This window comes from Zingiber officinale, chromosome 4A (assembly GCF_018446385.1).
Source record: "Zingiber officinale cultivar Zhangliang chromosome 4A, Zo_v1.1, whole genome shotgun sequence".
Taxonomy (NCBI): Eukaryota; Viridiplantae; Streptophyta; class Magnoliopsida; order Zingiberales; family Zingiberaceae; genus Zingiber; species Zingiber officinale.
In genome coordinates, this window is record NC_055992.1 from 51,948,228 (window position 1) to 51,962,515 (window position 14,288).

The 14,288-nt window shown below is 40.1% G+C and overlaps 1 long non-coding RNA gene across 1 annotated transcript; it reads right to left on the minus strand.

Moving 5' to 3' along the window:
• Nucleotides 1-13,409: 13,409 nt before the first annotated feature.
• On the minus strand, nt 13,410-14,085 carry LOC121973293. The gene is made up of 3 exons (XR_006109479.1): nt 13,945-14,085; nt 13,786-13,873; nt 13,410-13,480 (listed from the first exon to the last, which is right to left on the minus strand). It is a non-coding gene; the product is annotated as an uncharacterized LOC121973293 (long non-coding RNA).
• Between the last annotated feature and the right edge of the window lie 203 nt (nt 14,086-14,288).

Sequence of the window (14,288 nt, forward strand, 5' to 3'; positions counted from 1 at the left end):
AAACACAAATATTCACAAATTATACAAATATTCTTCATTCAACAGTATCAATAAAATACACAAATATTCACAAATTACATAAATAATCTTCTTACAACAGTATCCATACAATACCCAAACATTCTTTTTACATCAAAAGCTAATAGATATCAAAATCAAGGTAGAACATTCTTTTAACAACACATCAAGGTAGAACCGCACTTCAAATGTAATCTAGCATGCATTAAGCCCACTCGAACTGCACTTCATCAATTTCAACTCTGGAGTACTTGAGATTTGTAAACTGTAAAAACACATAAATAATATATTAGTAAAGATGCAATTTTGAAAGCTGGAAATGGTAAAGATGCAATTTTGATTTATTTATTTTTTTTCCAAATATCTGCTCTAGCTCTAACGAGGCCAATCTAGTTTTTCTGATCTCTATCCTTCTAACACTTCAAATCAAGCATTTTAAAAGATTTTCAGTCTGATTTTGCAATGAGAACTACCAATAAACTAAATTTGGAATGCAAAATATCTAAACCAAAGAAAGTCTTTAAAATACCAGAAAATAGGCGAATATTAATAAGGGAATTCTCCGGAATTTTTGGAAATTTTTCGGGAATTTTTCGGAGCTCGTATGGACGAGTTAATAGGGACAAAAACGGGGCCCGGAAAAGCCTGTTTAGGCTACCCCATTTAAGTGAGGAAAAGTTGAATTTATTTATTCATTTTCCTATTTTCTTTTTCTTTCTCCCTACACGCCATTTCCCTTTTCCCCCACAAACCTGCGCGTGCCCAGCTTCTTCTCTTTCCCTCACGCGAGCCCTAACCGGCGCCGCAAACCGCCGGTTCCTCCCTCTCCTCTGCCGACGCCGACGACGCCAGGGACCAGAGAGCCGCCTCTCCTCTTCGCTGGCCGACGTAGACCCGGACTCCTATCTTCTGCCTTAGCATCGTCTGGCATTCTCCCATCTCTGCCGACGACGCCACTTCCGCTGAGCACCGCCGGTTGCCGCTGTCTGTGAGCCCTAGCCTGTGTCCAGGCTCGACCATCCCGCGGCCACTACAGCCTGTCCTCGTGCGCTGCCCTGTTGATCACCGCCGACTCCTTGTTCTTGAGCCGTGCCCTAGACCCGAGCCAACAAGGTGAGATTGTGCCGAAGGATTTGGATTGGTGGAGCACCCGATTGTTTGATCTCAGGCTGTGGTGTTGTTTCTTGTTTCCAGCAGGACCTCTAGCTTGTTCCGGCAGCCAACATCTTTGACTTTGGATCAACAGTGATACATTCACATTGAGGTGAGGTTTGTTTTGTTTTCGGGTTGATGCAGAGTGATAATATTGTAGTAATGGATTGTTTTAATTTGTTGAGGAGAAGGAGGTTGGATGTTTGTTTGGGTAAGGAACTGAATCCGATTAGACATCTAGTTAATAATCTTTAATTGATTTTTGAATTCATTAATCTGTTGAGATTGGAGATTTGATTTCATTTCCAGTTGTGGATTTAACTAGAGTTTAGTTACAGATTTAGATTCATTAGTAATCATTTATTTGAGGAATTGTTAAGGTGGATTATGTTAATAGAAAATGATTATCAGGTGTTGGACGAGTTTTGGAAGAAAAGGGTGAGGTCATAAGATTGGATTTATTGAGGTTTCGGCTTGCATTATCCTATCTACGATAAACCTAAGTGTTGATTGTATATTTATTTCAGGGTTTTGATTTGAGACAAGAGCTCTGATTAGAGGACATACAACACGATCTACATTGGAGGTGGGTACCTCTTGACTTATCTTTTATGATATTGTCATTGGATATGCATAGTATTTTATAACTACAAGCAATGAATATGTTTGCCTTTGGTATGTCACTGTTTGATATCCATAGCATCTTAGATTTGTCACCTGTGAAGTATCCGTACTTATATCTCGTGATTTGTTGCCATGAGTACCTTATTGCCATGAGTATCTTAGTTTCTAGAGTGACATACCATGCTTTACTGAGGTTAGGGTTAGACTCTTGATTTTTGTTTCTGACATGTATATCCAAATTATCTGATACTTAGGTTTTTATGCCATGCTTGGATTGTGTATTTCTATTGGTATATCATATATGATTCGTGTACCTAGATTTTGTGGTTTTGATCTGTGCATATTGTAGGTACATATGCTATGGAAGGGGGATATGTTTAGGATCTAGGTTGTTATACCATAGAGGACCAGTATACCCTAGATCCGTGGATTTGATATACTGATACTGTGGTACCCATATTATGTATATAAGGATTTTTCTTTATGCTGATCTGGACATTCCATACTTATTATGTTCAGGACATAGGTTTTTGATATTCTATCTGACCTGTGTACTCTAGATCTTGGTATGTGACCATCGATTTTACCGTACTCATTTTATACATATGGATATGGTTATGTTGATCAGTTTATGACCCTGCTTAGTGTCATGTATCATGATTGCATGCTGCGCGATTGTCGGCTGTACTATGGTTGAGCACATCGCCAGTTACATGTACTGCACACACCACCACTCATGGATTAGTGGTATATCAGACAGGTGTGTGGCGGTTCTGCTGTTTGGCTCCGTTGGTCTGAGGACTCAGCGTGGTAGCCGGCAGTCAGTTCCGCTCTGTTTGGCTCCGCTGGCATTTAGTGTAGCAGCGTAGTAGCCGGCAGACGGTGGACTCTGTTTGGCTCCGTTGGTCAGGTGACTCAGCGTGGTAGCCGGCAGAGATACCTCCCCGTCATCGTGTACCGGGAGATGAGAGCATTGAGCTCCCCCATTTATGATTTGGGGTCACAGGACAGGAGTACTCCGACAGCATCCCGTCCACTCGGTCACTCATCAGGAGTAGTGACGACAGAGTGCATGGTTGTCACAACCCTACCCACTCGGTCTCACCATTTGTGTGTGAGATGACTGACTGGCGTCAGGGGTGACCAGGACGCATCATTAGCATCATATGGATTGATGCATTTATATTTTTATGATTGTGTTTGCTGCATTTGGTTGCTGCATTTTGGTTGGATGCATACTTTTGACCTGCATACTGGATTATTGACACTTTCGGTTTGACGACCCTTTTGTCTGGATAGGAGTTCCTGGTGAGTACAGATTCGTCAGTTACCTTTCAGTTTTGCGTATTCCCTATATATGATTAGGAAGCTGTATTCCATGTTTGTTGCTGTTTGATATATCTTACTACTCATGTCCATTGGTATTCACTGAGTTGTTGAACTCACCCCCGTTGATACTATCTTTTTCAGGTACGAGGTTGGTTTTGGTGTCACTTGGAATATCCTGTCTGCTGGTCCCCACGTCACATCAGAAGAGTTATCAGTTTTACGTATGTTTTGTTTGTTTATGTATCAGTTTGTTTAGCTCTGTACTCCGGTTTTATTTTTGGAGTGTTGATGTTGATATGTGGTATTTTGTATTTGTTATTGGTTGTGTAAGCCTAGCCGGCTAGCAGTCTTTGTGTTTTGGTTTTGTTCCAGCCGAGTGGGCTGATGATATATATATAACTACGTGGTTGTGTGTATATATTCCAACCGCCTGTGGATGATGTATATTGTGTATGTAGAAAGTTTCAGATGGTCCGCCGTACAGGGGAGGTGCTGCCGAAATTTCTTCGGACAGGGACTCCTCCGGGGCGTGACAATTTAGTGGTATCAGAGCGAGGTTACGATACTTGCTATGTGTTCTGGATTTTCGAGATTTATCTGATATCAATTTATTTGGTATTAGGGATCGACTTACGTGTCTTATTTTTCCGGTGTTCCGGATTTTGTGTTTTGGTCTTCTCGATGTAACTTTTCGGATTTTGGGACCTGGCAGCAGCAGGACATCTCCAAGCTATAGGAGGTATGTTGGTATACTGTTATCCTACTATTTAGTTAGAGTATGTATTGTTGACTGTGATAGTTATGACACTTTGTATCTGGTATCTATCTGATGTTGTAGCCATATTACAAATGAGGGGTTAGCCACTGACGATGATCGACCTTAATAGAGATTGAGGGATTATAGTTTCTGGCGATTTTCCATATCATACACCAGTAGTTTTAGTTTCTGTTATTATTAGTTGGATAACGGATTGAGGGACATACCAGTCTCTGCTATTATTAGTTGGGTAATGGATAGTATCTATATCTTTATGTTGACCTAGCCAGTGGTGTACCATTTTATTTTAGTAAATTTCATCAGTAAATATTTATTTACTCATGTTAGATCGGTCAGTAGAAGACTGATTTACGTTTGTCGATTTGTGTCATGGATCGATATACCTTTATGATTGTGGAGGATCATTTGTGGGTTACTTGTGCTTAGTTATGTATCTATAGCACATTTAAGTACATGACTTGTACTGACGTGGAAAGGACTGAAATAATAGTATATCGTTGTCGGCTCGACCAGGTATAGAGGATCGATGTATCCTATTCCATGGGTACTTTAATTTTAGACTGCATGTACCTAATTGGATAACTTAGAAGATGGCATAGGGTTTGTGTGGTAGATTGGATTAAATATGCTGATTATGCATAACTATGAAGTGTACAAATGATTGTTATGAGTTGAAGGAGTTCTATGATGGATAGTTCATTTGCTGATAGTGTGAGTATTCACATTTAGATATGGTTATTGTAGGTTTCTTGTGGATTATAGCTATGTAGTTAGCTGTACGTGTCTGATTTACATACTGGATGTATCTTATCGATTTAAATCTGTGACGTGATATGTGCACTTGTGTTTGGTGTAGTATTTGAGGTATTTTGTTGATTATATATGATTAGTGAGTGCACTCGTGTCTATCTTGATCTGTTGGAAGTATTATGCTGATCATACTCAAGGTGTATGTATATATGGGGTGAGTATTATTGGAGGTATATTGTCGATTATACCTACGTTGATTTAAGCACACGTGTACGGTATGTATTGTTGGAGATATCACGATGGTTTATACCTTTTTTATGAGTATGTTTGGTGTATACAAAATGGAGGATTATGTCGATCATACATATGTTGTGTGTGCACGTGTGCCGGGTGTATGGTTGGTAGCATCATGATGATTCTACCTATGTTAAATGTAGAATATTAAATGTCTACATTATGATATTAGTTGTTTTACCCTGTCAACTAATTCTCTCATTAGTGGGTGACCGACCCACTAGGAGGCTGATAGAGTTGACTATGGATTTGATTTGCTTACTGGGTGGTTATACCCTAGGCTACCCACATTGATCTGTGGTAGAGAGATCTCGTGCAGTCTCTAGTGTGATAGTTAGGTGCCTTGGACATTTATGTATTGTTTGTGGTGGAGCGTAGCTCCCACATATTTTTTGTTTGTTTGTGGTAGAGCGTAGCTCCCACATATTTTAGATGGTTGTGGTGGAGCGTAGCTCCCACATATTCCGGATTATTTGTGGTAGGGCGTTGCTCCCACATATGTAGTATTTCGTGTGATGGAGCATTGCTCTCACACTGGAGGAGCTATTCTTTGGTGATTATATATCGTTGGTGATTATATCTGTTTATTGTTGTGGATCTTATGGTTAGGAATGTCTGTGATACGGACATTATGTGTCTTGGTTTTACCATTCGTGCTTGCGGTGCCCTAGATGTTATCATGGACACGATGATATGGGTATTCCTAGGATGTTTAGATTGGTTTCCATTGTCTTTGTTGACGATGTGGTGATCTATTTCGGATCCGAGGTGAGTCACGTGCACCACCTTTGCATAGATCTAGAGATGATTCGACGAGAATATCTATATGTGATTATCAGTAGTGCTGATTTGGATTGTCTTATGTGATGATGTTTGGGACACACGGTCACCAGTAGGAGTGTACCGTGGTTCCACAGGAGATAGAGGTTGTTACCGTTGGGAGCAGCCGAAATCAGTGCAGGAGATCCGCAGTCCTTGGGACTGGCAGGATATTACAGACCTTTCGTCGAGGGTTTCTTTCGCATAGTTATGCTACTTACACGCCTGACCAGAAAAGGCGTGAAGTTCACTTGGACTAAGGATTGCAAGACCAGCTTCTAGGAGCTGAAGCGGAGACCAGTGTCGGCTCCGATTTTGGTTTTTCCTTTTTGAGAGGACGGATTCGTGCTTTATACCGACGCATCTCTACAGGATTTGGCGCTGTTCTGATGCAGCACGACACGATAGTCTTCTATGTTTCTCGGTGGTTGAAGGAGCATGAGAAGAACTACCCTGTATATGATCTGGAGCTAGTCGCCATTATTTTTGCCATGAAGATTTGGCAACAATGTTTATATGACGTTACATTTGAGATTCTCACTGACCATAAGAGTCTCAAATATCGGCTTACTTAGAAGGAATCTAATCTCCGACAGGGAAGATGGATAGTGTTCCTAAAAGATTTTGATTGTACCATTAGCTATCACCCAGGAAAAGCTAATGTGGTTGTCGACGCACTTAGCCGGAAGTCTATAGTGACTTTGGCTTGCCACCGAGTTGTGGCTACAGACAAAGCAGGGTATTCTTGTTACCATGGTTGCTTAGTTGTCGATCAGGACGAGGATCCGAGAGCCCTAGGCTGCTGATCAGTATTTGCAGTTTATTTGCAGCTAGATAGCTTCCGGCAGTAGACCGAGTTCACACGAGACGAGGAGGGTGTTATACACTTTTGAGACAGATTTTGCGTATTTCAGTCTCATCCGGTCTTATAGAAGTTACTTCCGGAGGCTCATCGCTCATGATTTGCTGTCCACCCTGGTGGTACCCGTATGTACCCAGAATTTGAGGTGTTTCTATTGGTGAAACGACATGAAGAAATACATCGCGAATTTCGTAGCTGGATGTCTTGTTTGTCAGCAGGTGAAGGCTGAGCACCAGAGACCTGCAGGATTAATTCAGTGGATTCCTATTCCTGAGTGGAAGTGGGATCACATTACCATGGACTTTGTGGTAGGGTTGCCGAGGACACGACGAGGACATGACGCGATTTGGGTAATTGTTGATCGATTAACCAAATCCGCGCACTTCTTAGCGATCCGGAGGACTGATCCTCTGGATCGATTGTCAGAGTCTGCAGCAGACCTTGGGTACACAGCTCTGTTTTAGTACAGCCTTCCATCCACAGACAGATGGACAGCCAGAGCGGACCATTCAGACTTTAGAGGACCTGCTGAGGTCATGTGTTATGGATTTCGGAGGCAGTTGGGAGGACCATTTGCCGTTGGTAGAGTTTGTCTACAACAACGGTTTGCATTCGGTTATCCAAATGCCACCGTTGAAGCGTTGTAAGGTAGGCCTTGTCGGACACCCATCCTCTGGGATGAGGTTGGGGAGGCCCAGTTATTAGGACCTCATAGAGCTTAGCTTGAGACAGAGTTGGTCCATACTATCGGACGGAGGATGTTAGAGGCATAAGACTGCCAGAAGAGTTATGCTGACCGGAGTCAGAGACTTTTAAAGTTCTCCATTTGCGACCAGGTATTTCTGTGAATTTCACCCACGAAAGGGGTGAAGAAATTGGCCTCAGAGGTAAGTTAGCCTGCGATACATTGGACCTTTCCAGATCTTGGAAAGGGTTGGAGCGGTAGCTTATCGTTTAGTGCTACCACCAGCGTTGGCGGGCGATCACGACGTATTCCAGGTGTCTATGCTGATGAGGTATATATCCGACTCGACACACGTGCTGACAGATATCTCAGTTCCTTTTCAGCCTGGTGTTACCTACGAGGAGGTTCCGGTATAGATTTTAAACCGGAAAGAGCGTCAGTTGCGAAATAAGACTATCCGGCTGGTTAAAGTCGGAAGGCAGCATCATACGGACGAGGAGGCTGCTTGGGAGCTCGAGGTTACTATTCGAGCTCGATACCCCCATATGTTCATATGAGGTATGTAGTTAAATTTACCGTTCAGTATCTATACTCTTTGTCTGTTGTTAGTATTTGCTGATGGTAGAGAACAAAATTTGGGGACTAAATTTTTATTAGTGGGGGAGAATGTAAAATACCAGAAAATAGGCGAATATTAATAAGGGAATTTTCCGGAATTTTTGGAAATTTTTCGGGAATTTTTCGGAGCTCGTATGGACGAGTTAACGGGGACAAAAACGGGGCCCGGAAAAGCCTATTTAGGCTACCCCATTTAAGTGAGGAAAAGTTGAATTTATTTATTCATTTTCCTATTTTCTTTTTCTTTCTCCCTACACGCCATTTCCCTTTTCCCCACAAACCTGCGCGTGCCCAGCTTCTTCTCTTTCCCTCACGCGAGCCCTAACCGGCGCCGCAAACCGCCGGTTCCTCCCTCTCCTCTGCCGACGCCGACGAGGCCAGGGACCAGAGAGCCGCCTCTCCTCTTCGCTGGCCGACGCAGACCCGGACTCCTATCTTCTGCCTTAGCATCGTCGGGCATTCTCCCATCTCTGCCGACGACGCCACTTCCGCTGAGCACCGCCGGTTGCCGCTGTCTGTGAGCCCTAGCCTGTGTCCAGGCACGACCATCCCGCGGCCACTACAGCCTGTCCTCGTGCGCTGCCCTGTTGATCACCGTCGACTCCTTGTTCTTGAGCCGTGCCCTAGACCCGAGCCTACAAGGTGAGATTGTGCCGAAGGATTTGGATTGGTGGAGCACCCGATTGTTTGATCTCAAGCTGTGGTGTTGTTTCTTGTTTCCAGCAGGACCTCTAGCTTGTTCCGGCAACTAACATCTTTGACTTTGGATCAACAGTGATACATTCACATTGAGGTGAGGTTTGTTTTGTTTTCGGGTTGATGCAGAGTGATAATATTGTAGTAATGGATTGTTTTAATTTGTTGAGGAGAAGGAGGTTGGATGTTTGTTTGGGTAAGGAACTGAATCCGATTAGACATCTAGTTAATAATCTTTAATTGATTTTTGAATTCATTAATCTGTTGAGATTGGAGATTTGATTTCATTTCCAGTTGTGGATTTAACTAGAGTTTAGTTACAGATTTAGATTCATTAGTAATCATTTATTTGAGGAATTGTTAAGGTGGATTATGTTAATAGAAAATGATTATCAGGTGTTGGACGAGTTTTGGAAGAAAAGGGTGAGGTCATAAGATTGGATTTATTGAGGTTTCGGCTTGCATTATCCTATCTACGATAAACCTAAGTGTTGATTGTATATTTATTTCAGGGTTTTGATTTGAGACAAGAGCTCTGATTAGAGGACATACAACACGATCTACATTGGAGGCGGGTACCTCTTGACTTATCTTTTATGATATTGTCATTGGATATGCATAGTATTTTATAACTACAAGCAATGAATATGTTTGCCTTTGGTATGTCACTGTTTGATATCCATAGCATCTTAGATTTGTCACCTGTGAAGTATCCGTACTTATATCTCGTGATTTATTGCCATGAGTACCTTATTGCCATGAGTATCTTAGTTTCTAGAGTGACATACCATGCTTTACTGAGGTTAGGGTTAGACTCTGGATTTTTGTTTCTGACATGTATATCCAAATTATCTGATACTTAGGTTTTTATGCCATGCTTGGATTGTGTATTTCTATTGGTATATCATATATGATTAGTGTACCTAGATTTTGTGGTTTTAATCTGTGCATATTGTAGGTACATATGTTATGGAAGGGGATATGTTTAGGATCTAGGTTGTTATACCATAGAGGACCAATATACCCTAGATCCGTGGATTTGACATACTGATACTGTGGTACCCATATTATGTATATATGGATTTTTCTTTATGCTGATCAGGACATTCCATACTTATTATGTTCAGGACATAGGTTTTTGATATTCTATCTGACCTGTGTACTCTAGATCTTGGTATGTGACCATCGATTTTACCGTACTCATTTTATACATATGGATATGGTTATGTTGATCAGTTTATGACCCTGCTTAGTGTCATGCATCATGATTGCATGCTGCGCGATTGTCGGCTCTACTATGGTTGAGCACATCGCCAGTTACATGTACTGCACACACCACCACTCATGGATTAGTAGTATATGTGGCGGTTCTGCTGTTTGGCTCCGTTGGTCTGAGGACTCAGCGTGGTAGCCGGCAGACAGTTCCGCTCTGTTTGGCTCCGCTGGCATTTAGTGTAGCAGCGTAGTAGCCGGCAGACGGTGGACTCTGTTTGGCTCCGTTGGTCAGGTGACTCAGCGTGGTAGCCGGCAGAGATACCTCCCCGTCATTGTGTACCGGGAGTTGAGAGCATTGAGCTCCCCCATTTATGAGGATCGGAGTACTCCGACAGCATCCCGTCCACTCGGTCACTCATCAGGAGTAGTGACGACAGAGTGCACGGTTGTCACAGCCCTACCCACTCGGTCTCACCATTTGTGTGTGAGATGACTGACTGGCGTCAGGGGTGACCAGGACGCATCATTAGCATCATATGCATTGATGCATTTATATTTTTATGATTGTGTTTGCTGCATTTGGTTGCTGCATTTTGGTTGGATACATACTTTTGACCTGCATACAGGATTATTGACACTTTCGGTTTGACGACCCTTTTGTCTGGATAGGAGTTCCTGGTGAGTACAGCTTCCTCAGTTACCTTTCAGTTTTGCGTATTCCCTATATATGATTAGGAAGCTGTATTCCATGTTTGTTGCTGTTAGATATATCTTACTACTCATGTCCATTGGTATTCGTTGAGTTGTTGAACTCAACCCCGTTGATACTATCTTTTTCAGGTACCAGGTTGGTTTTGGTGTCACTTGGAATATCCTGTCTGCTGGTCCCCACGTCACATCAGAAGACTTATCAGTTTCACGTATGTTTTGTTTGTTTATGTATCAGTTTGTTTAGCTCTGTACTCCGGTTTTATTTTTGGAGTGTTGATGTTGATATGTGGTATTCTGTATTTGTTATTGGTTGTGTAAGCCTAGCCGGCTAGCAGTCTTTGTGTTTTGGTTTTGTTCCAGCCGAGTGGGCTGATGATATATATATAACTGCGTGGTTGTGTGTATATATTCCAGCCGCCTGTGGCTGATGTATATTGTGTATGTAGAAAGTTTCAGATGTTCCGCCGTACAGGGGAGGTGCTGCCGAAATTTCTTCGGACAGGGACTCCTCCGGGGCGTGACAAAGTCCCTTTCTAATTGATACTTGCAACAAAGATAATCTACAATACTTTATACAAAGTTAATTCATGATCAGGATCCAATAATCCATCATATGTCAAATAACTAAAACAAATGTGTACATGTATCAAATAAAATAGAATACTGAGTTTTTAAAGGCTACTATGCAAGACTATTGTTCATAATGCTTAATTCATTGAAGGATAATTGCGCGCATCCGCATACACACCGATACACATATACATATGCAATTTAGCACAAAAAAATCATTGTAAAATCTAAAACTTTCATATCCTATGCTGCTTAGAATATATGACTACACAACATAGATAATTTGCTGCTTAGAATATGCTGCTTAGAATATAACATAGATAATTTGCTCCTAATTAAAGTGCAGAGATTGATAAAAACCGACAGCATCATGCAACAAATTACTAGGCATGATAATGGTTGAATAAAGAAATATGACTACACAACAAATCCAGTGAAGGAAGCATAGAAGAACAAAGAAAATGTTCATAGTTAACAAGCAAATGAAGAGATATACTATTTATTGTACTACCTCTGATGCCATCTTCCAAATCTCATAAGCAAGAATGCTTTTTGTAGATATACAAGTTCCATGCTAGCAATATACAAGTTCCATGCTGATATCACTCTGAAATTGCAACACAACCTCAAAAGGCTTGTGCTCTTTCCTAATAAGATTTTTTCAATGTAAGCTCGGATAAAAATATAATGCACCTAGGTTAACAAAATATACATATAAACGCGAATGGCACTTCAATTTACTGAAAAATATCTATAGCTGATTTTTTTTTCTTGACAAAATATGGGCATACAAGAACATTACTGTGGAAATTGAAAAGTGCCTGATCCTCTGACAGGCAAAATTTAAAGGGGACCCTTTTTGACAAGTAGAATAGATACAATACACATCTCTCTTAGGAATATGCAATCATCTGGCTATTAGATACTAGACATATCAGAATGTAACGGTTGAGGTGACTGAGTCTTGATTAGAGGCTTCAAGGATTCCATGATACTAGAAAAAGAAGGCCTTTTCCATGGCTCGCTGAAGCTCAACATGTGATTTAAGTTAGTGTGTGGGGAAGCACGAGTGAAGAAGTATGTTAATATTTAATAATCATGCCAGCATCAGGCAATAGATATCTATACCTGGCCCAACAGGACTCAATTATGGCAGCCACATGTCTATTTACAGTACTTGGGATCTCAGGCCTTCTTGCCTTGAAGCCAACTGCAGCAACCACCTGCAAGGGCACATCTTGTATTTTCTTATACAGTTAAAGGAAAATATATCAATTAATGGGACCCAGCACTATCAAAAGAAGTTACTTTTATTTGTAGCTAAAATAAACAAAGACTTGATGGATAAAATTTACAAAGTAAGCTTGGATATGGTGGATGGTGAGGTAGATGTTTCCAGTGTTTGGAAAAGTGTTAACAAAGTCAAATTTGGGCCATGTTAATAGGTTGATAAAAGTAAGCTTGTATTTTGATTGTTGCTTCTTAGATGGTGAATTAACAGATTGAGAACATCCATGTTCTAATCCTGAATATGCTATAGAAGATTGATTAATACAGACTAGAATGACAATTAATGATTGAAAAAAAAAAGAAACATTGACTATCATTTAGAAGATGAAAATCCTTCTAGATGTCCATTAAAAACTTACTATACATTTTCTGATTCCCAGCACATAAAATCAAAACAAGTAACTTCTATAAAAAATATAAATGACTCCACAAAAGATTTGTCATGGCAAACATACCTTTCCAAAAAAAGTATCTTACAATCTTTAACCTTCAAGGCAAAGAACCAATAAAGCTTGCAAACACAAATGAAAAACATCAAATAACAAGACCTTTTTTCCAAATAATTCTTTTCTTTCTCAAAAGAAATTAAAAAGGAATATGGCATGATTTTTGAACCTGGCAGAGTTGTTACACCTAAAAATCATATCAAACCATGTAAACATTTTATGGATGACTACCAACAGAAATTTCCAAAGTTTATTTAAATTGAAGCTTTTGTGCAACATGAGTTCTCAAACTTCAATTTGCATGTAGTAAATAAGCATGACATGGTACATAAAGCTAATAATAACATGTTTTAGATTTATGAAGTAAAAAAACAAATTTCCTCAAGAGAATAATCATATCTATCAAGAACTATCCTTCAACAATACAGAGGAAAACAAATGAAATGAAAGAAAAGAATGAATGGGAATATTATATACTTCAAGAAAAAAAGGAGTCAATTTGAAGCCTATATAGCAATTCCTATAACTTGTACATGTACTTACAAGCTAGACTCATGCTCAAGTGTAGTCTTCTCTCTATTAGGAGAAAAAATATCATTGAATTCCACAATGGAGAGACAAACCTGAAAATTGACATAAACAATAAATGAGTTCAATGCTTGAACATATAGAACATCTCATTGGTATACCCAACTTAATAAGTATGGTCAAGATTACTACTAAATCCAGGAGTCCAATTTGTTTTTTGTAACTACAGCTAAGAAATAAAATACAAAGTAACACAAACAAGTAATGGGATGGAGCATTAACCATCAATTGTAACTTGTAAGTCATTAGGTGACTTTTTGTAGTGAGAAGCAACATAAAGGGAAATCATTCCCTGTAATATAAATGAAAAAATAGCACAAATTTAACCAAATAAAAGTACCTATAAACATATCTCACTCTCCTTGTGATATTAGAAAAGTATATCTCGGTTGACATAGTAAAGGGCACATTCACTTGGATGTGGAAGTCTAGACAAATAAAAGATTATTTAGAGAATGACCTGAAAAACAATTATTTACTTTTCATCAAGAATACTAACATAGTGATATTTGGAATGTAACTTGCAACATCCAAGCAAAGTAATTCATTAAGCCATGACTTAATTGAATCCTCAGTAGCATATCTGCTAGCTTGTGCAATTCCATCTTCTTGAAAAGCTTACCAGTATATGGAGATGGAAAAACACAAGAGTTGTAACGCCCCACCCTTCATACCCAACCAAAGGCGGCGCTACGTTCTTATACTACTTACGTACATGTTTTACTATAACAGCGGAAGAATAAAAACTTTAAAGAATTTAATTTATTAAGCATAATATCACATATTCTGATTTGTTCAAATATTGATTCTATAACTAATCATATTAATTTGTCCGAATCGTTC